The following is a 16,584-nucleotide window of genomic DNA, read 5'->3' as shown; positions in this document are numbered from 1 at the left end:
CCAATATTGCCTTTCGAAGATGTAGAAATTAATTAATTAAATAAATAAATAAATAATGCTGTAGTGGAAAATCTAACACTTAAATGCAACTGAAACGTTGCTAATTAGCATCATAACACCAAGCTGGTTTCTAGATTGTGGTAGGTACTGAGTGTGGCTTTCGGCAGAGGTTTTTGTGAAGCATCTTCACCACCATTGTGCTGCTGAAAGGATTTTTCCCAGCAGATGCAAAGCTGCACCGTTACATAAGCAAGTCTTCCTGGTGTCCCAGTGTGCCACTGCAGATGCTGAAAGGAAACCTGTATGAATATATATTTTTTTTTTTTTTTTTCTGAGGGGCAGCAGGAACAGAAAATTGTTTAGCAGTAATGAAGCAGGATTGGATCCTGGAACACTGATCGCTTTCCAAGCTAGAATTTGAAACTGTAAAGTCTGCAGGGCAAGGTTGCGTTGTTTATTTGCACACCATGTACAAGGAGCTCTGGTTCTTGTTTTAGGAAGCTCAGCACTGACATGTTTCTGATGCTGTGGCTACTAAGTGACAGCAATAATATCTAAATAATAGTAGCTGAAAAGTAATAACTAAATTATGATAACTAAATGAAAATAGCTAAAATAATGGCCTTTAATAAGTAAATGATGATAGATTTGGGAAAGATAAATAATTTAGTATATCACACAAAAATACACCACATGAGAGATTCCTGGGTGGAGACTCTTACCAGAGGAGAATTAGTCATTAATTAGATAAAATATGCAAAACAGCCAACAACTATGGTATAGGAAAATGCTCTAGTGACTTTGCTGCTACTGCAGCCAACTGAAGTAGGAATTATGTCTATCCCACATTATATCCAGAGATCAGTGAGACACATCATGACCAGGCTCAGCTGTTTTGGTTTCACATGAGGCACCAATAAGAGCAGTAGAAAGCTAATGTCATTAGTGGTATAAAACACATATAGGCTTGTCAGCTTTTTAACATTATAGAGTAGCTATTTAACCTATGTAACATTATAGAGTAGCTATTTAACCATTTTCAGAAGAAACAACACATAGCAGTAATATATGTCATCAAAACTGTCATCAATAATTATTCCTACATTGAATACCTGTCCCAGGCAGACTCCTCTCACAGAAGCACTAATTCAAACTAATTCAAAGTAAAGTCACTGTTGGTTCTTCCCGCTGGTGTCAGTTACAGGTGAAATAGGATGGTGCTCAGAAAAATCTGGTCCAGGTATCACTGTTGGACATTCACTTACTGACCAGAAGCAAAGAGATGCATTCTAAAGGCACCCAGTAAAGAACACAGTTCTTAGGAAGCACTAAGAATACCTGTGGGGTGATGATGTGGTATGATGAAGGATGCTGCAGATGTTTGTGGTTTTTCACATAGAGCAGTGCCTGCTCTTTTTTTTCTTCCTTTTTTTTACTTGTGTGAAGGGTAAAGGATTGAGTCCTAACCTGCCTTCCTGTTTTCATAAGTAGTTCATTTTAACAAGTTCCTAACTGAGCTATTTCAAAAAGTTCATTGGAGGAGATGAAGAATTACAGATGTGGTTCTCAGCTCATTTTTTTCCTATTGCTGTATATCTAATCTCAAATTCTCCACAATAACCCTCAGAATATAGTCTAATTATGGAGTAATCCTTTCAGATGACTACAAACTCAACACAGCAATATACATTTCTTGAAGTTTTAGTCTTGCTGGAGCAAACTACATCCCAAGCTAAAATTTTCAGGATTGATACAAGTGACTGAAAAATATTATTTCAATTTCATTTTTTTACCTTATCCTTGCTGCTGTTTTGTGTCCCAAAGTGCATAGGCTTGAGCTGAAACATTCTGAAGAACACATTTTTCTGGGCAGAACATGCACATTCACACAGAAGGTCACTCTCAGCCAGCTCACGCTTCTTGGAAATATGAATCTGAAAGTTTGGGCCAAGATCAAAAGGGCAAATAGAAAAATCTATCAGGAAGCTGGCCACAGAGACAAAATAATCTGACAGTGGATTTTGTCAAGCAAAATTGAGTCCTCCACTTCTTTGCTATATGGCAGCGTGGAGTTTGTAAATGGGCTGCTTTCTTTCAGATGCCCCTGCTCAGTTGCTAGAACATTATGTCATTGCTTTACCAATAGCCTGAGAAGCACAGGAAATTATGCATAGTAGAGGACAGAAAGTGACCATTGAATTTTTTAGGGTGATTTCTAGTTGTAAGATGAGCTGGAAGTAATTTGCCCCAAAATCTCTGCACTAACAAGATGACGAAACACTCCAATGGCTTGCTTAATCCACCAGGATTTGGGGAAGGTGCAATTGCATTCTGAGAAGGTAACAACGGTCACATTAAAAAGGCGGGGAGAAAGGCATAGAAGTACCTGAAAGCTGCACTTTCCCGGTTTAAGGAATATCTCATTTCTAAGCATATAAATTGGTAGTGTTAACCCCAATGGCAGGACCTAGTTTTCAGACGAGCCGAGGTGTGTTAGACTTGCGGACCAGGGTGGGATCTGCCGTGGTGGAGCCGTGGCTTCCGCCCTCTAGCGGTAAAAGCCATGAAGGCAGCAGAAGAGCGGCTGGGTTTTGTGTCTTGCTGGTACAGGGCATTTCGTGGTGCAAGTAACACCACTAGGTGACTTTCGGTTACCATACATGACTACTCTATGGCTGGAAATGCTCCCATTACATTACAAAAATGAAGCTATTCAGTCTGGAGAAGAGAAGGTGCCTCGGAGACCTTATTGTGGCCTTCCAGTATCTTAAGGGGACCTACAAGAAAGCTGGGGAAGGACTTTTTAGGGTGTCAGGTAATGGTAGGACTAGGGGGAATGGAACAAAAATTAAAATGGAGAGATTCAGATTGGATGTTAGGAAGAAATTCTTCCCCATGAGGGTGGTGAGACACTGGTACAGGTTGCCCGGGGAGGTGGTGGAAGCCTCATCCCTGGAGGTGTTTAAGGCCAGTCTGGATGTGGCTGCGAGCAACCTGCTCTAGTGTGAAGTGTCCCTGCTCATGGCAGCGGGGTTGGAACTGGATGATCCTTGAGGTCCCTAACAATTCTATGATTCTGGGACTGGAATGTCTCTCTTATGATGAATACCTGAGAGACCCAGGGCTGTTTAGTCCAGAAAAGAGAAGACAGGGGAGATCTTATTAATGTTTATAAATATCTGGTGGGTGTCGAGAAGAAGGTGCCAATCTCTTTTCAGTGGTGTCCTGTGGTAGAACAAAGGGCAATGGATACAAACTTGAACCCAGGAAGTTCCACCTCAACATCAGGAAAATCTTTCATGTGAGGGTGACAGAGCCCTGGAGCAGGCTGCCCAGAGAAGTTGTGGAGTCTCCTTCTCTGGAGCCATTCAAAACCCATCTGGATGTGTTCCTGTATAACCTGCTGTAGCTGATCCTGCTCTGGCAGTGGGGTTGGACTCAATGATCTCTGGAGGTGCCTTCCAACCTCCACCATTCTGTGATTCTATGATTCTATTTCCTCTGTCCTCACTCCTAATCTAATTTGCTTTTAGTATTAGCAACTAGAATAAAAACAAAAAGATGAAGAAATCTAACAAAAATCTGTTCAATGAAAACTGCCTTTTAAATCATGAAAGCAATGCTAGCTATATCAAAAATCTTCTATCTCTTTGGTTTTTTTTGTATATCTGTGGAGAAATTCAACAGTCTCAAATATATTTATCTTTAAAGCAAATGGGGGTGCTTCTCCTCTTCTCAGATATTGCAGGAACATCTGTTCCTTTGAATTCCTGTACTGCTCCATGAGTTGATTGCAAAGGATCCCAAAGGACTTCAAGCCATCTGTCATGTTGCACAGACAGAAATGCACCTGCCTCTGGGGGTGAGCTGGAGTAACAATTCTCCCAGCACAGGAGAAAGCTGTGCAACACTTGGTGAGTGGGATGCAGCTGCCCACAACTAAATTAAGCCAAGGATTGCAGCATGTTATCCTATCTTTTATTAATGTGATGGTTGATGATTAGATACTGTTGGATGATAGGTTGGACTTGATCTCAAAGGTCTTTTCCAACTTGGTTAATTCTATTCTATTCTATTCTATTCTATTCTATTCTATTCTATTCTATTCTATTCTATTCTATTCTATTCTATTTTACTCTATTCTGTATTACTCTATTCTGTATTATTCTCTATCCTATCCTATCCTATCCTATCCTATCCTGTATTATTCTATTCTATTCTATTCTATTCTATTCTATTCTATTCTATTCTATTCTATTCTATTCTATTCTATTCTATTCTATTCATCATTTTTACCATTAATCTATCATTATTTTACTGTTCCATGATGTCTGTTATTGGACTCTTTAACAGCTTAGGCAAGGTTTTACCCAAGAGGCAGTTTGGCCTTGGTGACTGTCAGGTCTCTTTTCGCTGCAGGAAAAACCTTGAGGGAAATGCACAAATTAAGACTGTAACGTGGTACCTTTTTATTGTTAGCATTAGAAAATCAGAATCAGGTTTTCCAAGGCTGCAGCAGTCTTTTCTGTTCTGTTGACTTGTCTCTTAACATTATTTTAAAATGTATTAAGAGAAGTTTGAGGAGGAATTTCTGTTGATTCAGATCACAGGTCACGCTGATTTGAACAGGGCTTAAATCTATTATAGACATTCATTTGCTGGGAGATCTGTTAAAGAAATACCAAAGGTAACTTCAGAGACATCATTTGACCAGGAAACTATTTCTGGTGGAGAAAAACCAATCCAACACAACTCAGACATTTGGAAAATAGCTGTGCTTAGTACAACAGGGAGCTAAGATCTGAGCTTGTGGGCAGACTCTCAGACTACACTGTTGGGTCTGGGATTGATATTGCAGCTTGAATTTGCCACTTATTTTTTCCTGTGCCTCAGGTTTTTTTGTTGTGAAGGAGGGGGAGTAATCCATCTTTAGGACAAATGCTGATTTGTCAATAGACTAAACCAAAATACATACAATCTTGTGTAGGAAGAATGTAGGGAGTTTCTGTTATATGTAAAGTGATTCCTCTAAGGAGAAACAAATACATAAAACACTAATTAGTGATCTGTCTCCACCAAGTAGAATCTGTTAGTGATTCAGTCAGCCAACACACTTTGGCTTCACCACCTGACTCTGCCAGAACAGGTTCCAGCGATCTGAGGACATGTGTGTATTTTCAACTGCTATGCCACAGCTTTTCTATGCAGACTGTAGCAAAAAAACCAAAAGGGGGAAGTCTATGTCTTTAGTTGGTGTTTGGGGTTAGTGGAGTCTGTAGAAAGTGATCCTCATGCCTTCTCAAGAAAGAACTACATTTTTTTTCACTGAGGGAGGCTTCCATACATCCCATATTTCCTTCCTTACTTATCTCTTGATAACCAACACATGACTTCAAGGCTGAATGTAATCATGTTTCACCTTTTAATTTTTATTGGAATCCACCTAAGAGAATTGTCTCCAATCTGGGTTCAAACCAGGAAAATAAGGAATTTGGATTTCTTATCTCATCTTTCTGTCTGCATCAGATAACACCAAGCTAGCAATGTTACCCTCAAATGACTAGCATTTTCATTAAAAGACCCTCAAAAACTTATTTATAATATAAAATCAACTATTGTTCATTCTATGAGCATCAGAATGAACTCATCTGGCTCCCTGAGGCTTCCTCTCTTCCATAATCCCTAGCTTTCTCCTACCTTCTCCTCATACCAGGCTGTTGTCAGGATCCATGGGAACTCCAGTCCTCCTCACCCTTAGTTCCTTCCTGTCATGTTATCAGCACTCTTTCCCCCTCTTCCTCCTTGTATCTCTTTAATTTTCCTTTACAAAGCCACTTTTGATAATTTTTTTTCCCCTGAAAATTGCAGGGAACTCTTTGTTTTGGCTTTTTTATGTTTGTAGCATATTTGACCTAAATAGATTATGAAGGTGAATGGACACACACACACAAACACACACAAGTGCAAGTCCATTTCATTAGAATACTGCACTGAAACAATCAGCATGAAGTGTTGCTGGGTTTGTTGATCTCATGTTCCATTAACAGCACTTGTTATCTTTGTTATTGCTCCATCTTTTGAGAAACAAGTCCTCTGCTTTCTACAAACCACAAAGATCTTACCTCTTTTATGCAATAAATAATTAAGGAGTGTTAGCTACTTTCTTTGGAGAAGACATCCAGGGCTGTGAAGGCACAAAAGTCCAAATGTCCTTTTTCTTACCACAAGATGCAAAGGAAAGCTAAGGTCTGTAAAAGGTTTTGGGGGGAATCTGAGCACAGAACAGCTATTCCTGTTGGTTTGTGGAATATAGAAGATATTTCTTCTCACGTAACTCAAGATGACAGGAAAATCTCTGCATTATTTTAGGGCACTGCTAATGAGCTCAGTGGTGATTACATTGTGTTCCACAGGGCAGGATGGAAGACTGAGGTATTACATAGCTAGCTTGAGGCCAAAGCACTTGACCCATCTATTTTGAAATACCTGTGATCTCTAAATGTAACTAAAAATACCAAGTTCTCAGGTCAGCTCCCTTTTCTAAATGCCACAGGGAACACTCTTTTTGTGTTTGTGTTCCTTGTTCATTTTGTGGCCTGGTGTTTAAGTGTAAATATTTTCTATCAGGTTTTTTCTTATTGCTTTTATATAAATAAGCCATCACAGATCTAGTGGATTACTGACTCGATTTCACTAAAGGAAGCTGTAGCTCCAAATGTGTTGAGTAGTGTTGAGTTGTGTGTAGGGTGATATTAGCTTTGACAGCTCCATGACATTGGTACTGTTCTGGCACAGTTAGACTCTACAGGGACACACTGAAATGGATGGAGTGTTTCTAGACCCTTGTTTAGCACCTTAATTTTATGTATAGACATATCAGATTAAGGACAGGCGCATGCATATATTTAAGAGCATGGTTCTGGTTCACTTCCAAGCCTGTCCTGCCTTTTCCTTCCCAGGTTCCTCTGGATGTAGCTAGCTATAATTTCAAATGTTTCAAGAAATGCCTCTGGCTTATTCAGTTCTACCTGGGTCAAACTGAGCCCATTGGTCATTGTGTTGTTCTTTAGCTTTTGCAGAGTTTTTCCTACAGGGGAGGTATCATAGTATCACAGTATATCAGAGCTTGGAAGGGACCTCAAGAGATCATTGGGTGAATTTTAATTACATATTTAGTGGTCTGTTTACAATACCTGGAAGTTCAAGCAATTCAGAAGACTTATGCTGAACCTTCAGCCCTTACCAGGCTCAGGATTTCCTCATCTGTCTCTTCAGTCTGGCATTTTCATTATGAAAGCTAGGCCAAGAGTTTTTGCCTTTTGGTTTTCAGCCCAACAACCTTTAGTTTAAGAGGTGAGATCTACTGAGCCTTCACCATGGGCTTTTACTGCATTATGGCTGATCACTACAACCATTCTGTAGTTGAGGCAATTTCTGGCTCCCATTGTGGCAAAGATTTTCTGGCTGTTTCCCTTTTCTACCCAAAGGGTGCTGTTTGATGGGTAGTTCTTAGCTGGCTTTTTCATAGCCACAGCTGGAGCAGTGATCAGTACTATCATTATTGCAACTTCTGTGTGCTGTGATGTATGAGCTATGAACCTCATTCTCTTTGCCAAAGCCAAACACTACAGTGTAAATAAAAGCTCTTATAAAGCCATGCTGCTTGTTCTCTCTTTCAGTGCTACCAAACCTTCTCCTTCCATTAGAAAAATTGCAACTCAATGGAAGAAAAAGATGAATGTCAAAGTCTCTTCTTGGGCTGTATCCCTGCCCTAACTCTGCAGGAGGGAGATCTGTGCAGAGTATCAAGAAAGGGATTCAGGATTTGGCCTTCTGAATGGAACTAACTTTAATGTGCACATTGCATTTTACCAGTGGTTTCACTGGGGCTGAGAACCTTTCCACCCACAGTTTCACATTCTCTTACACTCTGCTTTCAGGAGTATCACAGTATCACTAAGGTTGGAAGAGACCTCAAGGATCATCAAGTCCAACTTGTCACCACAGACCTCATGACTAAACCATGGCACCAAGTGCCACATCCAATCCCCTCTTGAACACCTCCAGGGACGGTGACTCCACCACCTCCCTGGGCAGCACATTCCAATGACGAATCACTCTCTCGGTGAAGAACTTTCTCCTCACCTTGAGCTTAAACTTCCCCTGGCGCAGCTTGGGACTGTGTCCCCTTGTTCTGGTGCTGGTTGCCTGGGAGAAGAGACCAACCCCTTCCTGGCTACAACCACCTTTCAGGTAGTTGTAGAGGGCAATGAGGTCACCCCTGAGCCTCCTCTTCTCCAGGCTAAACAATCCCAGCTCCCTCAGCCTCTCCTCATAGGGCTTGCGCTTCTCTGGACACGTTCAAGTCTTGATGTCCTTCTTAAACTGGTTCCTCAAAAAATGGCCTTACCATCTGGTTGTTCTACAATTCTGTTGAGGAATAGGTATTTCTTAGGTACTAAGCCTGTTTCATCCACAATAAACATGCATTATACTGCAGCCAAGCAAAGATCAAGACTGAGATGTGTATAAGCATGTAAGAAAAGGTAGGCTGCGAGAACAGCTCTATTGCTGCTTGCCTGACGTCCTGAGATCACACCCTGGGGGGCTGCAGCTAGGTAATTAATTTCTGCAACACATAACTTGTTAAATTTAGTTGTTTGTTTTCTTGTTCTCTCTCACATAATATTTTCCTGTGGTTCCAAACTGTAGCTCTTACTTCACGTATAATTTCAGCAAAATCACCGGGGCTATTTGCAGAACAAGGGATCTAAATTTTCTCACAGTGATCAGAACCATGCCATATGTTTTCTGTGCAGTTAATTCCACCCCCCTCACTTATCATGATAGACTGGTTTGTCACTCAGGAAGGAAGGTACCAGTTGTGCCTATTTTTGTGTTGGTTTATTATTGTTATTATTATTTTTGAGTGGTTCCTGTGTCCGGTAATTGGTCCGAGATTGCTGATTCGTTCACACCTACCATGTTGTTATGGATTCAGTTTTTCTAGATGTATTCTGCTGTCTGAAGGGCTAAAAGGATCATAAGCATTGCAAAGGCTGGCTTTTGTGGTGTTTGAAACAACAGGGTTCACGGGGTTTTGATTTTCCCTTAGGAATAATCATATAGCAATCAAAAGTTGGAAATAACGACCTATCCCCAAACTGAATGGCTTGGGAAGCAAGTAGGCCTTACAAATCCATCCTGTCAGTCACATCTTCTTCACTTCCAAATTCTCCTTTACTCCCAGGCCCTCATGGCTTATGGAAACACCTTTCCCTGGGGGTAGCTTATCTTTAATAAAAATCTCCACTGAATCCATGTGTTCAATCACTCTCGTATTACTGACTCATTCCTGGTGAATTGAGTTGGTCTTCTGCTTTCACAGACAAATTTCCTTGGCAGGCTGCCAATTTCTTTCCATTTATGACAAGAATATTAATCACTCTATGAATGGTGCATGCTTCATCATCAGGGCACATCATAAATCATTGAGAGGTACTTTCACATCTGGTTAACATTACACCTAAGGGCTTCACACAGAGCACGTTTTTCTTGGTCTGCATGGGCATCTTTCCTTGGCTCATGTTTGTACCTTGACTAGTGTTCTCCAAAAGGATCCATAAATCAATTGTTTGTCTTTCAAAAGCTGCCCTATATTCTCTAGCACTTCGAGTAGACTTCAAAATGATCCTCATTAATCCTTCTTCACTGAAAGGATGGGTGACCAATCATACAGGCTGGAGGAGATGCAAAAATATGACCAGTGAGGGAAAGAGAGAGAAGGATTCATTCTTAAGTCCATGTGGGGCACAAGAGAGGTCAGGTAGTATGAAAACCAGCCCAGGTTTCTCTACTCCAACTCAATCTAAAGGAATATGACCTTAAATACAACAGGACTTTCTCATGAGTGTTAGCATTTTTGCAGGCAATCTCGCAGCAAGTCATGTTCTGGAATTGCTTTCCCGTACCACAGACAGGTTATCAGCCTGAAAGTAGACCCACAACTAGGTGTAACCTTTTTTATTGTCACTCCAGTACACTCTACACCTCATCATCCCATGCCTCATCTACCCCATTTCCCATTTTGGAGTAACAAGCAGTTTACAGAGCCAGTGGTTCCCAGCATTCGAATCAACATCTCTTCATCAGCAGGACTGGGATTGCAAATGCACAGGACAGCTGAACCCCCTCCTTCTCCAAGCTTTCTCATAATTTAGTCCTTGTTTCACAAAAGGCTAGAGGGACATAAAGAGGAAAAGGTCACCTTCAAAACTGAAATAATTCTGAACAGTTGACAGTGTTGCTAAATATTTAGACCCAGTCACCACCGTGTAACTTGGTCAGTTTCTCTGCTAATGTCTTCTCCAAGAGAATCAGGCTCTGAGTCTTCTTGTTCTTTCTGCATCAGCAGGGAAAACTGAATAAACTGAGCAGGAGCAAGAAGCTATTTCTTCTTGATTACACTGAAATACCTGATGTTTCTCAGGATTTCTTACTTATGGATTGTCTGTGTGGCAACCCACACCTGCAAGTAGCTGAAATGCAACTTAAGTGTGGGGCTCTGTAGCTCAGTCCTGCAGAACGAGGTGAAGATGGAGAATTGCAAGCAGTAGAAAACTTTTTGCCCCAGGTGATAACAAAAAAATAATCAAAACTTCTGGTCTTAATACTTTAAAATATTCCCCAAAGCACACTTAGGAACTATTTAGATAACTTTCTACGTTGTAAAGCTTTTTCAACCTGTCCACATAGAAACTTGCTTTTAAGGAAAAAAAAAAAAACTTAGTTGTGAAAAATTGGCTTAGCAACCAGGAAATAAAACTAAGGGAATCATTTCCTTTACCAAAAATGATGGCTCAAGATGTGCTGCCTCCTTTCCCTGGCATTTTTTATAGTACATGGAGGGTATGGAAGCAATACAAGAAATAAACAAACAGGTCTTGCTGAAGAGCTACTTTGTGAATCTTCAAAAGAAACTCTGGAGAGCATAACTGTTGTCATTTTCTGCCAGCTCTGTTCATTGCCTACTTTGCTTCATTCTAAGTCATAGAACAGTCAGGGTTGGAAACTTGAGGTGTCTGAGGCCATTTTGTGTGATTTCTGAGGCTGCCTAAATTAGCATATTTTAGAATATAAGAACATGTGTCAATATTAGAGTCTAGGATGCATCTAATCCCACCCTGGGAAGTCAATGGGGCTTTGCTGTTGATTTCAATGGCAGAAAATGTTTCATTTCTTCAGCTCCTATTGTGGGAGGCTGGATTTATACTGGTTATACAAGTGCCCTCTGCTGCTGTCTCTTCTGAATTGTGCTGTTACAAAATGAGGAGACCACTCTGATAGCAACCTGTTCTCAGAAATACACACACACAGAGAGAGAGAGAGAGAGAGAGAGAGGAAACAATTGGTGCAAGTATTTAGGCTGTGTGCTGTCATCTTCAGAAAGTATCCACCTACCCACTAGGTCTCCCAGCAGTGGACCCCTATGCTCTTGAAAAGATGCAAGTTTTTCTTCCCAAGGGTTAAGGAAAGCAAGGAAGGCAAAAATTATCAGAGTGGGACACCTTTGTTTGATTAATGTATTCCTGTGGGAAAAGGAGGGCTTCTTCATCCATCAGCATCCTGATGCTGCAGCAGTTAACAGAAGCAAATACCAGCAAAGGGCAGTAAGCAGCCACAAACTGCACAGCTCAAGATGAGGGGGCATGTTAGAGAGGTGAATCTGGAAACTACATAAATGCAACAAATAATGGTGTTGTTTGGACATGTCTGAGTACTGACAATGGAGGTGATTAACACCTCAGTGGTCAGGGTAGGGAATAAAATCAGAACCCACCAGTGTTTAACACTCTCAAGGATTCAGTGTATGCATCAGGGCCGAATAGTGCTCCCTGCTCTGACATGTGACAAACCAGATGTTACTGGAGTAGTAAAGATGGTGAACTGTGCTGGTTATCTTGCAAAAAACCATCTCAAAAGGCACGGCTCATATGGCAAGCCAAAAGGGAAGAGTCAGGTGTCATGTGATTTCAGCCAAGGCCAGGCTGCAAGGGAATAACATCATGCTCTTTGAGTCCAGCATCTCCCCTGGAAGATGCAAATCCAGATAACATAGATGTTCAGTCAGCCTCACAGATGGAATGATGAAAAAGTCCCTGGAAGAAGAGTCCTGGAGCAGTGTCCAAGGTGGTATCTGCATTGCCACAGAACTCCGTCTCCGTTTGCTGTCCAAAAGCAGAGCCACAAAGCACGATGTTCCCACTCTGCGTGACAGACATCTCCTCTCTGTGCTGCAGTTAACATGAACATCTTGTGACTGCCTGTGTCATCTTTGCCACTTCTGAGAAGAGATTTATGGTGGGACTGTCTTCAGTTTTTTAGGTGTTTGACATTTTACTGACTAATCACTAGGAGCTGATCAAAAGCATTAAACCAGAAAAATTGCTACTTACTGCTTTGGACTGGCCCTGTCAGAACACCTCCAGGCCTAGCTGCTGTTCCAGCATGCTTTAAAAAGCAACAAGGAGCATGGTTTTTAAAGACAGTGATCCCATATCACTGGCTTTTTTTTATACTAAGTGATATCACTCCTTTTGCAGGATGGAGGTTTAATTATAAAGTTTCACAATGACAGAGAATCTCATGCATTTGTGTGCCAAATGACTGCAGAGTAAAGAAACTTGCCAAGGTAGGCTGATAGGAAGCTGGAACTGCTCTCTCCAGAAAAGGAGCTGCAACTGCCTTGCTCAGCAGTTGGCCCATCCTCATCAGACACTCTGAGCTCCGTGGAAAAGCACCTGCTCCTGTGACTGTCTTTGTGCCCAGGAATGAGTCAGGCCCCTGCGATGGCAGATGCGTGAATGAATCACAGAGTGGTGTGTGCGCAGGAGAAGGGGAGGCTGCTCTGTCTGCAGGGAGGTGTCTGGTTACACTGGTAGACATTTGAAGCAGACTTTATTCTAGCACTGAAAGTGAAGCAAATGCTCCAGATTATTTCTTTGCATTTAATCTCTTCCAGGTGCAAAAGCAGAGGAAAGCCTGCTTTTCCCTTCCCTGCAGAATCAACCTCTTAGATGCCCCATTTCACTTCCTGCATTAACTGCTAATAAAACTGGCTGCTCTTTCCTAGGGAGGAGAGGCTTGCTGACAGACTAGCATTTACATTTTAAGGCTTCTTATACACATCTGAATGTTAACAGGTCTCCACAGAAGTTTCTCTACATGATATGGCTTCAAATCTGTCTGGTGCTTCAATTTTTCTATCTTCAGTTCACGAGTCCTTACACTTCCATTTGTTCACCCTCTCCCTTCTGAAGAAAAAGTCATTAATAGGACTTCACAGTTCCTCGCTAAATTCAGTGCCCTCCACAAGTTCAGCAGGTAACCTTAGCACTTGAACAGACAGTAAAAGCACAAAGCAGGTTTCTTTCTACTTTGATTTCCTCTACCTGTGTCACCTCTTTCAGCTCCCATCGCAGTGGTGACCCCATTAACTAGAACTTTATCTTTTTACCAGTCCCAGAGAGAGTACTTTCATGTGATGAAAAAGTTGAATGTTGTTCATCGGTACGTGGTGACTCCAGCGTATTGTGGCATCTAATTAGCACACCAGTCATTGTGACAGGCTGGTTGTAGCCACAGAATCATTTGCTATTTTCACATGAGTGCACAGCAAGGAAAAGGTAATGAAAAAGCACTTACTGCTTGCTATAAAACACACAGGATCATCGTTGTTCTCTCAAACCATGAGATTTTCTACTTAAAAATCTTTGTGAGACAAAATTCCTTTATGGTGATGAATCAGACTGTCCCATTTTGATTTATTGATTTTTTTAGAGAGGTGAGATGCTTGTCTTTTCCCAAGGAATCATCCCTGGCATGCTTCACACAATAATCTCTCATTGTTTCTTTAGCCTGAGCCTACACACACAGTCTGGGGCCCCTCAATTTAAGAAGGACATTGAGACTCCTGAATGTGTCTAGAGAAGGGCAACGAGGTTGGGGAGAGGCCTCGAGCACAGCCCTGTGAGGAGAGGCTGAGGGAGCCGGGATTGTTTAGCCTGGAGAAGAGGAGGCTCAGGACAGACCTTCTTGCTGCTACAACTACCTGAAGGGAGGCTGTAGACAGGAGGGGGTTGGTCTCTTCTCCCAGGCAATCAGCACCAGAACAAGAGGACACAGTCTCAAGCTGCACCAGGGGAAGTTTAGGCTGAAGGTGAGGAGAAAGTTCTTCACAGAGAGAGTTGTTAGCCATTGGGATGTGCTGCCCAGGGAGGTGGTGGAGTCACCATCCCTGGAGGTGTTCAAGAGGGGATTGGACGTGGCACTTGGTGCCATGGTTTATTAGTCATGAGGTCTGTGGTGACAGGTTGGACTTGATGATCTCTGAGGTCTTTTCCAACCTTATTGATTCTATGATTCAGTGGAGCTGAAGTGGCAGGAGTGCCATTCAGTGACACCGAATGCTTTGAGTTCTTGGCTGAGATACAAAGAGTATTTCTCAAAATGTTCATGCGATGTGGCATCAAGGTGAACATCCTTCTCCCCACACAATTCTCTGTTCCCTGACATGTGCCCTTTCACACTCTGCAGCATCCTGGGAGGATATTCAGGAGGCACCTGAGCCTCACTTCTAGCTGAGAAACTAAAACCCATGCAGGGAAGCCACTGTTAGCAGACGAGGGGAAGTGTGACCTGGCACCTAGGATTCAGCGTTTGGTACTGCTGCCACATTATCTCCAATACTACTTCTGAGGAAGCAAAAAAAAGCTGTCACGACACAGAGCAATCCTCTGCAAAAGGGGAAGGTGGGGAATTCTTTTTCTGATTGCAACTTATTTAGAGTAGCATGAAGTCTGGACACCTTAAAATGGACGGATTGCTGCTAAAGGCTGAGCTGTATGGAAATCTCTTGGCCCACGTCTTTCACCTGGATCTTTGTTGGAAAAGTCTTGGCCACATCTGAAAAGAATACAGTTTCCATCAGTACAGAGACAGGATTTTATCTGAAGAATAATATAGACACCACAAGCAGGAAACAGGCTTAGCTGCAGCCTTGCTGTTTGCTGACACTCTACTAATGGGCTACTGTCAACAGAAATGTTTGTTCAAGAGGATCTACTAGCAAAACCGTCTGCTGGGGTGAGGTTGTAACATGACACAGAATGCAGCCTTCCAATCAGCTTTCCCTGCTAAACCCTTCTCTCTGAAGTATTTTTCTTTCTTTTTGAAAACTTCTGAAAGCATGAACATGCAGTGAGCGCTTCCTGAACGTTGGCTTCCCATGACATCACACCAAGCTCTAGCCAAGATGAATTAGTCAAAGCCATCAGCATGGGAGGCGTAGGGAACCAGGGGCCACCTGAGACAGAATTTTCCACCATGGCTTTCCATTGCTGAGGATGGCATGGTTCAGATGTACTGAGTGACAAGCATTTGCAGTATGGAAGGGATGATGTGACAAAAAAGCTCATATTCAATGCCTCTTGACTACAGAATAGTTATGATGTCCCCTGCCTCTTTCAGTCCCCAAACTGAAACTCTGAATGGTGTTGGCTGTTGAGAACACCCAAGGACACAGCTAAGGTCAGTCAGTAATTTCAATACAAATGTGTTTCTGGCTAGCTAACAGCGCTGGTTTGTTGAGGAGCTGGGGAAAAAATAGCACTAAAAAGAATCATCCCCTCACGAAATGTTTCAGACTGACTCATTTCTGCCTGAGAAAGCATAGTCACTCCTTACTGCAGGGGAATGTGCATATGTGCCTTCCAAAAATTGATATGGCTGCTGAATTTCACATCCTACTCAGCTCCCAGCAGATTTCTCAGTACACACACTTACATAAAAAAAAGAAAAAACAACTTCCTGAGCTGCATCTGAATGATGTAAGTGTTGGGTAGAGACAACTGACTGCTTAAAACCAGAACAAGATTTAATTTAGTTATTCCTTTTTAAGGATGCCAAGGCTATGCTGCAGAGTGGTTGTGACCACCCTGAGCACGCAGGGAGAGAGACAAGAAATAGTAGTTGTGGCTTAATGAGGTTACAAAGTAATTCACATATGCAGGGAGTTATTTTATCATTCATATGGTAATGATCATATTTCCCCCCCCCCCCGCTTTGCCTCTTTCCATCTGTTTATGGACAGAAGGATTTTCATGTGCAAATGAGTCCTTCATAGAATCATAGAATCAATAAGGTTGTAAGAGACCTCAAAGATCATCAAGTCCAATCTGTTACCCAAGACCTCATGTCTACTAAACCATGGCACCAAGTGCCACGTCCAATCCCCTCTTGAACATCTCCAGGGACTGTGACTCCACCACCTCCCTGGGCAGCACATTCCAATGGCTAACAAATCTCTCTGTGAAGAACTTTCTCCTCACCTCAACCCTGAACTTCCCCTGGCACAGTTTGAGACTGTGTCCTCTTGTGCTGGTGCTGGTTGCCTGGGAGAAGAGACTAACCCCCACCTGGCTACAACCTCCCTTCAGGTAGTTGTAGACAGCAATAAGAGGGCTGCCTTTGTCCTCTCTTTGTGCAATCTCTTTGCCACACTAGACATGAGGAACCCCAACCCCA

Source organism: Dryobates pubescens, chromosome 22 (genome assembly GCF_014839835.1).
Source record: "Dryobates pubescens isolate bDryPub1 chromosome 22, bDryPub1.pri, whole genome shotgun sequence".
Taxonomy (NCBI): domain Eukaryota; kingdom Metazoa; phylum Chordata; class Aves; order Piciformes; family Picidae; genus Dryobates; species Dryobates pubescens.
Note: the sequence above shows the minus strand (reverse complement) of the source record.